The 13,770-nt window shown below is 48.6% G+C and overlaps 1 protein-coding gene and 1 long non-coding RNA gene across 4 annotated transcripts in view; one reads left to right on the top strand and one right to left on the bottom strand.

The window, feature by feature from the left end:
* RNFT2 (ring finger protein, transmembrane 2) overlaps nucleotides 1-13,770 on the bottom strand; it is a 56,673-nt gene that overhangs the window by 15,085 nt on the left and 27,818 nt on the right. The gene's annotated exons all lie outside the window — the stretch shown is intronic.
* On the top strand, nucleotides 2,819-10,791 carry LOC116150006 (uncharacterized). The gene is made up of 3 exons (XR_004133640.2): nucleotides 2,819-3,197; nucleotides 4,867-4,989; nucleotides 7,545-10,791. It is a non-coding gene; the product is annotated as an uncharacterized LOC116150006 (long non-coding RNA).

The following is a 13,770-nucleotide window of genomic DNA, read 5'->3' as shown; positions in this document are numbered from 1 at the left end:
GCCCAGCACGTGGTAAGTACTCAGTAAGTGTTAGCTGTAGCCCCTGCCAGCAGCCTGGCAAGTATAAAACATCTTACAGACAAAATGAATTAAGCCTGATTAAATAGGATGGCAGTGGACCAGGAAGGCAGAATGGAAAAGAACTGATTTTTATATGCAGCCACTTATAACGTAAAACAGCGTTATAAGTGTAAAGTTTGAAGTCAGACAGCCAGGTGTGCATCCTTCCTAGCTGTGTGGCCTTGGGCAAGGTGTTCTTCCTCTCTGGGCCTCAGTGTTCTGTTCCGTGTAATGGGAGTGTCAACCCAACTCTGACATTCTGGGCCTCTAAGCACTATTACGAGAACTATTGGTATAATAGTCTGTATGACAGTGTCACTTTCGGTTGTAAGTAAGTGACAGAAAGCTAACTTGAAAGAGGTTACACAAGAATGAGATGTATTAGGTCACAAATCTGGGATGGCAAGGAATGGCTCTAGCTTCAAGTACAGCTGGATCCAGGAGCTCAAACAATGTAGTTAAAGAGCTGTGCTTCTGTAGTACTCTTTCTCCTCCTCTTCCCTGTCCCTCAGCTCAGCTTGTCTCTGATCTTCCTGTGTAAGCTTCCTTCTCTTCTGCCAAGGACAGCCTCTCTCCAGGAGGTAATCATCATGGTGATGATGATGACCATGATGTAGCTCTGAATGTGTGCCAGGCACCCACCCTCCGTGCAACACTTTGAGGTAGGTGTTACTGCTCCCATTTTACAGATAAGAAAAGTGAGACGGAGAGGATGGGTAAACTGCCCGAGGGGACACAGCTAGAAAGGTCTGGGTACCTATACCTGGTAGGGAAGACAGCCACTCGCTGCACCAAGCCAACACTCTCACAGCTTAATTCTAACAGAGAGACCCTGTTTCTCCCTGAGCTGCGAGCCTTGGCTGGATTGGTCACGTGGGGCAGAGGGTGGGCCGGGCGCTGTGACAGACAGCCGCATCGGGACCACAGAGAGAGGGAGAGGCAGGTCTCCCATAGAAAGGGGCAGGCAGGAAAAGGAGGCCGGAAAGCTTCCCTGAGTTAAAGCCAGCACAGGGCCAAAGGCAGCCTCCTTGCACAACCCTTCCTGAATGTGGGGAAAAATAAGCAGGAACTGCGTCCAGCCTCCTGGGTGGTTTCCCTCATTTGCTTTTCTAGCCGGGACCGCTGGTTAGCTCCCGACCTCCACAGGGGACAGGGGCTCGTTTCCTGTTCCGAAATGGGCGGGCTGGGCCGGCGCAAAGGGCTGAAAACAAAGACTTGTTTTCTTGGGAAGGCGGCCTGAGGGTCTGTTACGATTGTAGGCTGCACGGGGGACCGTGGCTGAAAGAGCCCTTCAGAACAAAACAGCCCCAACACCGACCTCCGAGGTGCCGAGCCCCTCGGCTGAGGGGCAGGCTGGCCCGATCCAGGTCTCCTCTGTCTAGAGAAGGCTGGGGGTGGTAAATGACTTCAGAACAGCCTGGCCAGGAGTGCTGGGCGCAAGAGGTGTTGAGGGGGCGGGGACTAGAAGGGAGGCTAGAGAGAAGAGTAGGGGGTGGGGGAAGGAGAGAGACACAGGAGAGGAAATAGGGGATGTGAGCAGAAGAGGGGAGAAATGACAGAGCTAGAGGCCAAAAGAAAAAAAGCACGCAGGAGTGAGAGGCCAGGCAAAGGGTGCGCCAAGGAGGAGGAGAAAGTCATCTCATTCTTCAGCCCCTACCATGAGCCAGGAGTGGCACATCAAATGCTCCCCTGGTGAGGTAGTTATGATCTAGACCCATTTCTCGGATGAGAAAGCTCAACACAGGCATGGGAGACAGGAATAAAGTGTGGGAGACTAAGCTAATGAGCGAAGTACGACGGGGAAGAGAGAAGAAACTAGCAGGAAAAGGGCAGAACTAGGGCCTGCTCACAGTTTGGTGATGAAAGTTTCTCTGTGAAACACTTAGTACCTGCATGTGGCCCCCAAGTCCGACAACCCTAGAGAGGGACACTGTTCTTATGAGCCCTAGTTAACAGGTGAGGAAACGGAGGCTTTACGAGGCAAAGCACATTGTCCAAGTGCTAGATAGGGGTAGAGCCAGGTTTAAATCCAGTCTGACTTCCCATCTAGTGCTTTCAGCCACTGTAAGGAACAGAGAATGTGAGACACTAGTAGGAGTTAAAGTGAGATGTGGGGAGAGAGAAAGAAAAGATATAAGGCGTCAGTGGGGGAAAAGAACTGAAGAGGGATGATTAGATTCAGAATAATAGGTAGCCTTGGCCAGGGTACTAACCAGAAGGGGGAACCAAGGAGACTTTCGGGTGCTGGAAACGTTTTTATATCTGTGCTGCCTAGTACAGTAGCCACTTGTCAGTTGTGGCTACTGAGAACTTGTAATGTGGCTAAATCTCAGTTGAGATGTAGTGAAATTTAAGGAAATTTCAAAGTCTTAGAAAAAAACAAAAAAGTAAAAGAACCCGTTAAACTTTTAAAATATTGATTACAGGTTGAAATGTTAAAACTTTGAGCATACTGGGATAAATAAAATATATTATTAGCATTAATGTCACCTGTTCCCTTTTGCTTGTTTAAATTGCCTATGTGGCTGGCATTCTATTTCTATTGGAGAACGCTGGTGATATCTCGAAACATATGGATATACATATACATATTTTACATATGGATACATACATATGTAAAAATTCATCGAGCTTGTACGCTTGTAATTAGGACACTTTACAATATGTAAGTTATGTCTCAATAAATAAAAAAGGAAAGAGAAGAGCGAGCCAGGATGGATAGGGGCTGAGAGCTTGGCAGGTGGGAGGCGGGGTCTGGGGGCGGGGCCAGAGGCAGGCAGCCGCGTGTTACCAGGCAACCGGCACTGTCGGTGACGTCACCGGCCGGCGGCGGCCATCAATTCCCCTCCCGGTGGCGCGGGCGGGCTCGGCCGCTTGCCTCCTCCTCCCCCGGGCCCGGATGAGATCACCGCGACGGGCGGCCGGCTGTCCCCACGCTCCCAACAAATCGACTCCTCGGCGAGCGCCGGCATCTCATGATCTCATGGCCCCGCGGGACGGCGCCGGCCGATGAGGTCACAGCCCCGCGCCCCCGGCCGCCCGGGTCTGCCTGCGGACTCCCGGCCGGGACCTCGGGTCGCCCGGCGCCGGTACCAAGCCCCCAGCCTCCGGCTCTTCGGCCTCCGCGGACAAAGGAGGTGACTGTGAAGGGCAGAGCTGCCCTTTCCACTTTTTTGCTGCATCTTCGTCCGCCCACTCCCGCCCTCTTATTTGAACATTTCACCCCTAAGGCCACGTGTCTAGCAGGGAGTAACCACACCAGCTCCCTCCGACTGGTCAGGAGCCGTGTGAGGCGACTTGCCTGCATGATTTCACAGCCACCCGGTGAAGGTGGCTCTTAGCTCTCTGCTCTCTGACAGTCTAGGGAACTGAGGCTCAGAGGGGTATGGGACCTGCCCCAGGGACCCAGCTAGGAAAGGGTAGAGCAAGGACTTAAACCGCGTCCTTCAGTGTAAATTAGCCCTTTGGCTCCCCCTTTTCTTCTAGGCTGCACCCCAGACCTCTGCTCCTTTATCCCAGTTCCTCCTTGCTCTGGTGGTAACAGCCATAATGGCCACACCTGGTGTATTACTGTATTATTTAATTTGGGTGGGGGGTAGGTAATTAGGTTTGTTCGTTTATTTTTAGAGAAAGGTACTGGGGATTGAACCCAGGGCCTTCTGCATACTAAGCATGTGCTCTACCACTTGAGCAATACACTTATTTTAAAAGTCACTGTTCCACATGACAAAGCCAAAGGAGAGGTATTAAATGGACTAGTTTGCAGATGAGAACCAGAAGGCTGAGAGGGGTGAAATGACTTGCCGCAGAGCTGGGATTGGATTCTACAGCACAGCCTTTGTATTACTTAACACCACCTTCCCCAGCAAAAGATGAAGCCTTCCTGTTGACAGTGGACAATATACCCTCTTACCGCCTCCCCTCCCCCATCATCCATCAAAGGCAGTCAAAGAGGGGCCAGTGAGACCTTCTTAGAAGGCTTCCTAACTTCCTTACCAACAGCAGGTTTTCCATCACTTACTAACTGCTCACTAACATAGTTCCTCATTCGACTCCAGCAACATACACTGCCCAGGCCGACAGGGAGGCAGGGAGATGACATTTACTGAGTGGCTGTGCTGAGCCAGGCACTGAGTCAGGGCCATTACTAAGAGCAGAGCTGTGAGGGGGTAATTTCCAGCTCCATTTCACGGATGAGAAAATGAATTTATTTTAGCTAAAGTCAGATGGCAAGGAAGTACAAGTTTCAGCTCCAAAATCATTTCTGCAGAGAAAGCCCTTCCCATATTCCTGAGTTCTCCACAAATTCTGTGTGCTTACTGCAATGTAAAGTTTTATGTCTGTGTTTGTTTAATGGTGATCTCCTCAACTCAATGAAAGCAGGGACCCTGTCTGTTTCATTCACCACTGCCTCCCTATACCCATGTAGTGCCTGTCATTCAGTAGACACTCAAGAAATGTTTTTAGAGTGACTGCAAAGAATTGGTGGTTCAGGCTAGTGAGCAGTGCTGATATTCAAACCCAGGTTCATTTAAGCATAAAGCTTGGGTATTTTGTACTTTCTAGGAAGCCTAAGCCTCTTGGTACATGTACTTTATTCACAGCAAAGTCCCTCTGGTGCTCACTCAGAGCCTATTAATTCTAAGTTTACTCATAGTACTGACTAGCTTGATGTTCTGGTTTCCCAGCCAGCAGTGTTCTTGGTAGGTAACACAGAGGAGAGAGCAGGGGAGGAAACTGGTAGGAAATTAGGTACGGAAGGGAGGAGGTTATATATGCTTATGCCTGCTCTGTCTTTAATAACAGGTCAGTAAGGAAGAAGACATCAAAACTACAAAAAAGCAGACACAAGGAAAATGAGGAAATGGTAACCACAAAACTGGTTTCTTATTCGCAACCGGAAGAAGGGAGGTAGATGGAACCCAGGAGGTGGGTGTAGGGAGTTTCTAAGCCACGATTAATTCTGTACTTTTTAAGCTGGGTTCATGAGTATTTATTGTTATTTTTTAAAAATATATACCTTACATGTGTTATCTTTTTTAAAAAGCCACAAGCAGAACATTTGCTTGCTTACTTTTTAAATTGACTATAACAACTCCATGAGGCAGGGGGCCAGTTAGTACTCCCAATTTGTAGATAGGGGAACCTGAGGCTCAGTTTTGGAGAAGTTCATCGTTTTTGCCTAAGGTCACAGAGGTAATAAGTGGCAGAGGTGGGATCTGAGTCCAGGTCTGTCTGACGTCAGCATGGATGCTCTTACCCGCCACCACTTCCTACCTTCTGATAACTGGACACTCGTTATTAAAGACCAGAGCCGGTGAAAACCCCTGCCACCTTCTCCCTCCCACTTCCAGTTTCCTACACTGGTCCTCTCTCTGCTCTTCTGGCTTCGAGGCCAATGGCTGGGATTGGCCTCTGTGCTGTGGCCTGAGAGGCCAGCTAACAGAGTCCTTGGGGCCCAGCTGAAGCCCCATAGGAGCCGCTAGACTGCGAGGAGCAACCTGGCCCTTAGCAGCAGTTGTCAGGCGCCCAGCTTCATCGGCTGTGGTTCCCTTGATTTGGAAGCCTTGGCCCCATGAACAGAAAGGGCCCAGGCCACGTGTCCCAGCAACACGCGTATCAGAAGCTTCTTTACAAACAGGGCCCTGCTCCTCGGGACCCAGGAGAAACCTAATTATAAGGTGTTGATAATTAAGCCCGAAGTGGCCTGGGACCCTGTTAACTGTGGAAAGGCGGCCTCTTCCCTCCGTCCCAGTCCCAGGCGGATGGATGTGCTTATCTGTCCCCAAGTCAGCTACAACCTTAGACACCAAGGCTCTGGGCCTCAACTGCCCAATCCTGTCTACCTCCTAAAGCACTGGGGGCTGGGTGCACAGGGAGAGGGAGGCAGAGATGGACAGAAGGTGCCTCCTTCCTTATGGTCTAGAGACTAGGACAGAAACTAAACAGATATGGGCCCCAACTGCAGATCTGTCTCTTTACTGGGAGGGTAATTCTGCCCAAGTTACATCACCTCTCTAGGCTTCAGTTTCCTCATCTGCAAAGTGGGAGATGTGGCAGGCTGAATAATGGCTCCCCAGAGATGCCCATGTCCTAATCCCTAGAACCTGCAAATGTCACCTTGCATGGCAAAAGGAATTTTGTGCATGTGCAGATGTGATTAAGTTTTAAGGATTTTGAAGAGGGGAGATTATCCTGGATTATGAAGGTTGGGGGGGGGTTGGTAATGTCATTACAAAGGTCCTTATCAGGGAGGCTGGAAGGTCAGCGTGAAGGAAACAGAGGTTGGAGAGATATGCTATGAAGACAGAGTAAGGGGCTACAAGCCAAGGATCACTGGCAGCCTTCCAGAAGTTGGAAGACACATTCTCTCCTAGAGCGTCCAGAAGTAACCAGCCCTACTGACACCTTGCCTTTAGCCCCATGAGACTGAGTCTGGACTTCTTACCTCCAGAACTGTAAGATAATAAATTTGTATCATTTTAAGCCACTAAGTTTGCATTAATTTGTTACTGTAGCAAGAGGAAATTAATACAGGAAGGAAACAGTTCCCACTGTCACGAGGATAGTGTGAGGACCAAATGGTCAGAGAATCTTAGTTTAAGGCCTCTCCCTGAAAGGCTGGCTCTAGGGCAGGATGGGGGAAGGCAGGGGCTGGGAGTGGCCTCTGGTACTGTGGCCCCCTGATGCCTCTCTGACTATCTCCTACTACCAAGACTGGCTACATAATTTGCAATGCCTGGTGGAAAATGAAAATGCTGGGCCTCTTGTTAAAAAATATATATACATATATTTAGAATTTCAAGATGGTGACAGCAGATACATACACAGATGAGGCAGTGGAAGCTCAAAGCCATGAACTCACTTATCTGAGGCTATGCAGCTAGTGGCAAAGCCAGATTCAAACCCAGGCTGCTCCAAGACCCAGCTGGGGGGTGGGGGGGAGTGTTCCATTTCTCTCCTCCTTTGCCAGTTCAGGGTCTGATCTTGGCACTTCTAAGCCCCGAGAAGAAGAGGCAAAGGTCTGCCAAGCCTTCGTGGGCTCTCAGCCGCTGAGTCACAAGGCCTGCTGTTTGTTTACCTCCAACCTCCAGCAGAGTCCTGACCCGTGAGGGTCACGAGGGAGAATGCACAAAAGAAAAACATATACACACGACTGAGCACCTGCTACGTGTCAGAATTGCTGGAAGCAGCTGCACCTGCATTGTCTCTATTTTTTAGCTCACCTCAAATCTCCCTAAAACTTTGAGAGGTGAACAGCATTACCTCCTTTTTTACTGATGGGGAAACTGAGGCACAAGTGGGGAGATGAATGGCCAAAAGTGATAGTGATGGAAATGGCAGAACTGGGGTTCACACTGGGATCCGCCTCCCTCCACGGCCCAAGTTGTTTCTGGGATGTTTTTGGACAAACTAAAAGTTAAGTGTAAGTGGTGGGCTCCCTTAGGCCAGATCTCAGTTCTAACCCCTGTCCTTGCCCCCAGGGAAGGAGGACCATCGGAGGAAATGGAGAACAGTGCGGGACCCACCGACAGCACTGGAAGCCAACCCCAGAAAGCCAGCAGAGAGAGTGGCAGACTCCAGGCCCCCACCCGGAGGGAAGAGGTGAAAAGGATGCCTCCGAGGCCACCTCAGGGAGCCTGGCTGCCTCTCTAATCATTTAGCTGGAGGAGAGCAAAATAATCACCACTTAGCTGACTAATTAATCCCCACAGCACCCTAGAGTAGGGGTTGCCAATGCTCAGCCATAATGTGGCCCAGAAAGCTACAGCAGGGTGGGCCTAGGGGCCAGGGACTGGGGCCTCCCTGCCGTGCCCTGAATGCAAACTCACACCAGCCATTTACATCTCTCATCTGCTCATTTGAGAGTCACTGCACACCTACTATGCATCACTGTGCCTAAGCATGAGCTTGGCAGACATCACCCCTGCCCTCCTGGAGCTTAGAGTCTGGGAGGGAGGAGACATTCACCAGTTATCTGGGAAAATGCACAGGCCAAACGGCTTCCCACTTTGGTGCTGTGGCTCTAGCTGTCCCCTCTCCGTGGCTTGGCTTTGCCTGGCTAACCCCTACCCGTCCTTTAAAATTCAGTTCCAAGGTCACCTTATCTAGGAAGACTTTGCTAGGGACTGGTTTAGGTGCCCCCCTGCCCAATTTCCAAGAGGGCCCTACTTCTCTGCCTGCCGCCCCATCAGTCTGTGAGCTTTGAGCTTGAAAGTCCTGGGTCTCAGTATCTCCCGTGCTGAGCAGGGTGACTGGCACTCTGTCGATGTCTAATAATTATGTGTAGAATGAATATATGAGAGGCTAAATCATGTGACCTGGAAGCAGTAACTTCCGGGCCTTGGTTTCCTCCTCTGTAGAATAAGGTCTTCCTGGGTCTAACAGTCTGTGAACAAGAGAGCAGAGGTAGAGCCCAACTTCTGAGGAATTAGAGGGGCCTCCAGAATGTCCAAACTGGACATTAATCATGATGGTTTGGCCCCTGCCAAAGCCACGGACAGGCCAAAGCCTGTGAAGCCCTCCACCCTCTGCCAAGGGGACTGGTATATACGGTCAAGTTCTCTTTGCCTGCAAGGAGTTGAAACTGACTCTGGCCCACCTAAGCCAAAAGGGGCTCTGGAGGGATTCTGGGTTCTCTCTGACTTCAAGGGAGTGCTGGCTCACCAGCCCACCTCCCAGCTGAAGTGGAAGGACCTCTCCTCTTTACGGGTGTGTTTGCAACTTTCCCATGCACGTGAATTACTCGGTGACCAGGTTAAAACACAGACTGATGCATGATGCTACTCCCAGGTGCTAAATGACTGAATGCATCCAACCTCTGTGTTCCTCTCTTGCCGGGAAAGGGCACTGGATGGGTCCTGCTCGGGCCAGGTGCCTGCCTCAAATTCTCAGTAACAGGCAGGGCAGTAGGGGTGCCAACAACAGCCGTAGCCCAGCCCTCTTCCCATGTATCTCTCCAGTTATTCCCAAAGAAGGCTGGGCCTTGGGATGGGGTGGCCACCCTAAGAGGGGTTGACTGCTGCGGGGGAGCTGCTCCAGCTTCCTGCGCAGTGACCATCTGAGCTGGTGAAAGGTATCATCTTTCAACCTGGAAAGTGATTTCCAAAGGCCTAGTGCTGGGGGTGGCGGGTGGCGGGTGAGGGGTAGGGGGGAGGTGGAAGAGAGTTTAAATAGCAGCTGTGTTCCTAATTTCCCCAGGAGGAGGCCTGGCCGCCCCTCCTCCGTGTTGAGTGTTTGCCATTAAAAACAAACAGTATCATTTGGTTCAATATAAAATGAATTAAAGGAAATTAAACTGCGGGGGCCATGTGGCAAGCCTTGTCCTCCATTGTCTGAAGCCATTTTTCATCTTCCCCAGTGGGGAACAACAGCTTGGGGGGTGTGGAGCTGAGCAGGGCTAGATAAATAAATAAATAACGCAAGAGAAGCCTCTCTGTCCCAGGCAGGGGTGGAGGCTGGGGTGCAGGAAATCCCAGGTGCCCTCTCGCTGGGGCCCTGTCCTTACCATGTCCCTCAGAGGCAGAATGTAGCCTTTTAGAGTCTCCCAGGGAACGGGGGGAAGGAAAACAAAATAAAACAAGAACAACAACAAAATATAATGTGCAGGCCTCTGAGACAGAAAGGGGGGCAGGGTAGCTGAGGGAGGAGATTATAGACCACAGGGGCTGGGAGAGGAGGGCCCGTGGCGCCTAGATTGGTGGGGAGCAATTCTGGCTGTTCCTTGGCCACACAAGAGAGTGGCGGCGGCTGCTGTCATTTGTGCTGGGATAACTCAGTCAGGAGGGCAGGGTGTGGAAAGATGGGCAGAGAGGACTGTGTAGTGGTGAAGAGCCAGGGTTCTGGAGCTAGACTGCTCAAGTTCAAATCCCAGCTTTGCCATTTACGAACTGTGTGCCCTCGGCAAGTCACTTACCCTCTCTGTGCCTCAGTTTCCTCATCTGCAAATTGGGGGTAATAAGTATCTACCTCATAGAGTTGTTGTGATGATTCAATTAGCTCATGTCTAGGAAGCCTTTAGAACAGTACCAAGCACATCAGCTATTTGTTATCACTGTATCATATCATAGAACATTGCTTATGTTATTATTGTTGGTCCCTGGGGCATCTCCCTTGGCCTCTGGAAGACCTAGCCTTAAGTCATAGCTCTGCCACAGACTAGCTGTGTGACCCTGGGTAAGTGAACATACCTTGCTGAACCTTGGGACCCTCATCTACAAACCAGGGATGATCGTACTGGGACAGAGACTGCTGGTGCCTCCCAAGGTCCATTCTCCCCTTCCTCTTTCAAAATAAGAATCCTGATTTTTGCCTAGGTCCACTGGCCCCCAGCTGTAAGATGCTCCCCAGCCCCCCATGCAGTGAATGTGACTCAGTGGTGGCCAATGAGATGTAAGTGAAAGTGATGGGAGCAATTTCCAGGAAGTCACTGACGAAGGGAGAGGGACGCTTAAGACAGCTGATGCAAAAATCCTAAGTCAAATGGTAGCATGCATTCAGTAGCATATCAAGAAGATAATACACTGTGATCAAGTGGGGTTCGTTCCAAGAATGCAGCGCTTAATAGGAAATTGAATAATGCAGTTCTTCATACTCGCAGAGCTAAGGAGAAAAATCCCATGGTTTTTGTTCAAATTCAACAATCATTTTTTTATTTTCAAAATGTCAATAAATTAGACTTCATGGATACTTCCTGGAAACAATAAAACATCAAGCTCAGATCCAACTTCCATATCTTGTTTAATGGGGGATTGTGATGGTTAGTTTCATGTTTCAGTTTAGGCTACAGTATCCAGTTATGCAACCAAACACCAATCTTGGTGTTGCTGTGAAGGTATCTTATACATATGAGGAACATCTACAGTCAGTTGGCTTTAAGTAAAGGGCATTATCCTCAATAATCTTGGTAAGCCTCATCCAATCAGCTGAGAGGCCACAGAGTTCTGCAGATGCCAGAATGTTCTATTTTCTTTATAAGGAACAACTGAAAGTAAAGGCTTAGGTTTTATCTTATGTTCTGACATTGACTGGTAGAGACTGTCTGGATTGCTGCACTGAGAAAGCTGAACTGGGTGGAGCAGGGTCATGACTGATTAGTGATGCCTGGCACAGGTACAAGCTGGCAAATGGCAGCTCCTAGAGTGTTTGCCATCTCTGGCTTCAGCACTGCCCTAGGGATTGGTGGGCACCTGGGCTACAAACACCAAGCAGAAGAAAGAAAAAATCCTAGGGTTAAGTGTGATCACCTGCTGTTTTGGGGAAAAACTAAAATCAGCCTGGTGATTTCAAATAGTCAAGTCCTCAAAATTGACATTTGATCAAACTCATTTCTGATGGTTTCTAGCACAGACGCCTGGCCATATTTCATTCCTTTGGGTCTTCTATTTCCCAAATGTCTGTGTGTTGCAGAATACTGAGTCCCTGACTTAACTTTCCAGCAAGGGCCAAACTAGAAAGAATCAAGAATGCAAATAAATTCAAACTCCTGACCAGGGTTAGCAAAATTTTTCTTAAAGGCCAGGCAATAAATATGTTAGGTTTTGTGGGTCACAGAGATCCCGTCACCACTATTCAACCTCACCAGTGTAGCATGAAAGCAGCCACAGACAATACATGAATGAGCATGACTATGTTCCAATAAAATTTTATTTGTAAAAACAAGCACAGGATCTACAGGCTGTCACCTGCCAACCTCTGAACTAGGTTTTACGACATTTGTGCTCCTTAACAAAAGGGTTCTATGGTTAGTAATTTGGGAAAATGTCAGGGAAGACAAAGTGAAACCATTTTCTTGGCTCCAGGACTTCTTAGAGCCTTTACTATATGCAAGTGGAAGATAATGTTTAAAGCATTTCCCAAAGTCATCTGGCCACAGAACACCTTTTAATAAAATGCCTATTAACAGTTCCCTAAGACCTCAGAATCACAGTTGAGTAAGTAGTACTTTGGTCCATCTGATTAGGGTTAAATTCTGACTTCCTTGTTTGCTTTAAAACTATAAATGGTAACTGTGAACGCTCTCTACTTTTAGAATAACAATAATTAACTAACCAGCCATCACTTGACCTGTGCTATCTTAATTAATCCTCACAACAGGGTTATAAGGCAAGTCCTCATATCCCCATTTTAAAGATGGGGATACTGAGGTTCAGTGAGGTCAATCAGGGTCCTAGAGGCAGAAGGTGGTGGAGCCAGAATTTGAATGTAAGTTTTATTTCAAAGTCTCTGTTCTTTCCATGACCCCACACTGCCTCCAGAAAAAGGTATTTCTTGCTTGTCTTTTTTCTTGATGTACTCTGGAATCTTTTTGGCATTACAGAGATGGAGTTAAGGATAAAGGACACTAAACATTTGGTAATACTGGATATTAGTATTGCTCACAGTATCTTTGTTGCTGGCTTTCTGTTCTGTTCCAGTGAAACATCAGGATGAAAAAAGGATCATTATTTTCAAGAACAGCTGCAGACAAAGCACCCTCTGGGCTCACACCCTGCTTTTACTGCTCACTAGCTGGGTGACTTTCCTGACTCTAAACTACATTTTCCTCACCTGTAAAACTCAAATAATAGTAGTACCTATTTCATAGCATTGTTGATGGGACCAAAGGAAATGATGCAAATGAAAGACTTCCCATAGTGGAGGCATAAACAAGCAAGGAGAAAACTTGAAAATACTAGCCAATGTTCTTAGGACCTGTCATAAGTCAAAAGACCTGGGATTGTGTCCTAGCTTTGCCACCTATGAGCCCAGTGACCCTTGACAAACTGTTTAGCCTCCCTGATCCTCAGTTTCATCTGTAAAATGGGTTTAGGCAAACTGGCCATCACCCACGTGGGGTCACTGTAAGGATTTTTCTTAAGATGTGGCTGCACCAGTGAATGAGACAGACGTATGTCTGCCCCTTGGAATTTACAGTCCAGTGGAGGAGACAATGCCCAGATAATGACAGAGCAGTGGTAAGTGCTGGGAGAGAGGGCGCTGTGGGAAAATAAATGAGGGGAACTAACATTGCCTTAAGGGGGCTGGGGGGAGGTGACATCTAACCTGAGCCCTGGAGAACCACGGAATCAATGGGTCAAAGGGAGCTAAACAATTCACAACTGTCCGAAGTGTCCTTGGAGGAGCCCCTTTAACAAAACCCTTAGTAAATCTAAGTAGTTTCCACAATACAAAAATCCGGCTGTTAAAAACAAAATCCGACCTTTACATATTGTAGGCTATGAGATGTGCAGTTGAATCCCTGCAACACCCTTTGAGGCAGCGTGTGGTGCACCTCCCCCAGATTTCCACCTTAATCCCCAGGACTGGGAATTTGATGCAATATCACACCTGGATTATGTTACATTATATGGCAAAAGGGATTCTGCAGATGTAATTATGGTTACTAATCAGTGGACTCTGAGCTCATCTAAAGGGTGATTATCTGTGCGGGTCCAATGTAATCACAGGAGCCCTTTAAAAGCAGAAGGGGACAGCAGAGAGATATGAAGCACAAGGATTCCATCCTGGCTTGAATGTGGAAGAGGCTTTGTGAAAGGACCAGAGTGTGGTTTCTGGGAGCTGAGACTGACCCCCACCCAACAGCCAGCAGGAAAATGGGGATCTCAGTCTTACAACCACACAGAACTGAATTCTGCCAACAACCCGAATAAGCCTGGAAGTCGATTCTCCTCCAAGACCTCTGATAGGAGCCTAGCCTGGCTGACACTT

Source organism: Camelus dromedarius, chromosome 31 (genome assembly GCF_036321535.1).
Source record: "Camelus dromedarius isolate mCamDro1 chromosome 31, mCamDro1.pat, whole genome shotgun sequence".
Taxonomy (NCBI): Eukaryota; Metazoa; Chordata; class Mammalia; order Artiodactyla; family Camelidae; genus Camelus; species Camelus dromedarius.
This window is presented reverse-complemented; position numbering and strand designations above follow the sequence as displayed.